This window comes from Penaeus japonicus, unplaced genomic scaffold (genome assembly GCF_977035675.1).
Source record: "Penaeus japonicus unplaced genomic scaffold, GWHDUDI00000001_assembly GWHDUDI00000029, whole genome shotgun sequence".
Lineage (NCBI taxonomy): Eukaryota > Metazoa > Arthropoda > Malacostraca > Decapoda > Penaeidae > Penaeus > Penaeus japonicus.
The window spans coordinates 71,965-74,524 of NW_028234431.1; the positions used below are offsets into that span (position 1 = coordinate 71,965).

Below are 2,560 nucleotides of genomic sequence, written 5' to 3' on the forward strand. Positions count from 1 at the left end.
TGGGGACATAAATTTGTCAGCATCTTGAGATGTCTTAGGTAAGACAATGTAGCCATTCCTTGAGGTCTATAATCCTTAAGGAAGTGGATGCCATTGCCGAACATGAACGAGTTTAGTTCCTGTTTCCTGGTCAGAGTCGAGTATGCCTTCAAGATTTATCTTAATCTTGGTTGTGGAAGCCATGGTTCTCACTAAGCATATCCTCGTCCTGTCAGTGAAAAAGGTCCAATTCCTGCCTGTGGGTTGCCAGATTAACGTCCTATATCATGACACCCTCCTCTTATCTCTGAGGAGCCTAACCAGGTTGCTGATGTAGACGGTGTCTAGCTGAGTTGGCAGGAGTGTGTAGAGTGGGCCCTGCCGCAGTTACCCTAAGGCCCTAACAAAGGTGGCAACCTCCGAAGGGTTTCTTACAGTAATCCCGACGAAGGGATCCCCTTTGAGACCCCGGCCTTCGCCGGTAAACCGCAGGGTTCGCCTTCAGAAAACAAACGGTGTTATCCTAACGCCGAAAAGTGGTGGTAAAGGACAGGGGGGGACAGGGTGTGTGCCTACAAGGATTCTCTTGTAGCACCGAGGTGCTTGGCTCGAGAGAGCCGAGTGTCAAAACCCTTACTATGAAGGGATCTCTTTTATATGTCCAACTCCTTTAAAGATGTCAAACCTCCCTTGCATAAGTGTTACTCTCGGGGCTGGGGATTAACCCTCCCCCAGGTAAGCCAGGAGTCCTTCTTCTTCTTGCTATAAGCTAAGTTACAAAGCACAATGTGTCGTATCCATTGAGTAGACTAATCTTCAACTCTTCTATCCATGAAGATGAGAAATGTTCTAATATCGAGTACTATTGGTAGATTCATTCTATCTTACTAGTACTCTGTCTCTCTGAGTCGGTAGCTTCAAATAGCTTCAGCTCGTCGCACGGTTCCACAGCTGGGTTGCAGCACGATGTGCTGTTTTATCTCAGGTCCGAGGTCGCAATCCAGATAACGCGCCGCGCACAAGAGCGACCTTACTGAACTGTCAGCCGCCTCGCTCCCCCGCGCCATACGGTGCACGCGACCTGCATACTGATCGAGCACTTTCTTCAATATATTTGAAGCCACACAGCCGATAAGGATTTTTTTGACCGGACAATTGTCCTTATATTTGGCCGGACACGGGCGGCCAGCCTCAGGTGAGTGAGCCGCGGCGAGTGGCTCCAAAAGGGCGTGCGCCACCGTTGCCATCTGAACGCCATCGGGAAAGTTTTCAAACCGGTGGGCGCCTATAAAATAGGGATGCTCTCGATTGCAACTTGCAAAGGTTTTTTGAGATACCTATAAAGCAAACATCATGTCAGGATCGTCGTGTAAGGGTGGATGGAACCGGTCAAGGGCAAGTCAAAGTTCCCGCGATCGAGCAGGGCGTGCCCTTCAGTTTCCTGTAGGTTGTGGGTGATGAGAGAGTGAGATTCACCGCCTTCTGTCAGCGTAAGGGAAATTACGCTGTGATACGGTTTGTCGGAGCAGGTTTGCCCCCACTGTGTACCTGGCTGCCCCCCCCCCCCCGTCCATGGAATACCTGGCTGCTGAAGTTCTCGAGCTGGCAGGTAACGCCGCCGCCCGTGACAACAAGAAGGACCCGTACAGCCCCCAGTCACTTGCAGCTGGCTATCCTAACGACGAGGAAACTGAAACAAGCTCCTCTCTCTGGAGGTGACCATTGCCCAGGGTGGTGTCCTGCTCCTAACATCCAGGCTGTGCTCCTCCCCAAGAAGACTGAGAAGAAATAAATCTTTCTCTCGGTTGCCTCTTTTCATCAAAACAACATCGGCTCCTTTCGGAGCCACAAAATCTCCCTAGAGATGTAAAATTGACTACTCAAACGCTATCAAATCCCCAAACTTAATAAACTAGCTACTCAACCTCAACCTTAAACCCCAAAGCCCAAATGCATAGATTGCAATATCAATGTTCAGAATTCCCTTCAATAAACATTGTTCATCATACTCAAACTTCTCTACAACAACCAAACAAAACAACAAACCGATGCCCCCTACACCATACTAAAATGCCAATCAACTAATTTTACTTATCACCCCATCCAAAATAAATTTAAAATTCCTCCAAAAATTAGTGTTCATAAAGAGTGAGAGAGAGAGAGAATCAAAGCGAAAGAAAACATGAGGAGAGAAGAGAGAGAGAGAATCAATGCGAAATAGAGTAGAGAGGAAAGAAGAAGGAGAGAAGAAAGAAGAGAGAGCGAGAGCAAGAATCAAAGCGAAAGAAAACAGAGAGAGAGAGAGAGAGAGAGGAAAGAAGAAGGAGAAAAGGAGAGAGAGAGAGAGAGGAAAGAAGAAGAAGGAGAAGAGAGAGAGAGAGGGAAAAGAGAAAGAAGAGAGAGAGAATCAAAGAAGAAAGAAAACATAAAGTAGAGAGATGAGAGAGATGAGAAAGAGAAAACATAAAGAGAGAGAGAGAGAGAGGACGAGAGAGAAATCAAAGAGAAAGAAAACCAAAAGAGAGTAGAGGGAGAGGGAGAAGAGACGGGGAGGGAAAGGAGAGGAAGATGAGAGAAGAGA

At 47.4% G+C, this 2,560-nt stretch overlaps 1 pseudogene; it reads left to right on the plus strand.

The window, feature by feature from the left end:
* Positions 1-1,332: 1,332 nt before the first annotated feature.
* Positions 1,333-1,771, plus strand: LOC147468328 (histone H2A-like; annotated as a pseudogene).
* Positions 1,772-2,560: the final 789 nt, after the last annotated feature.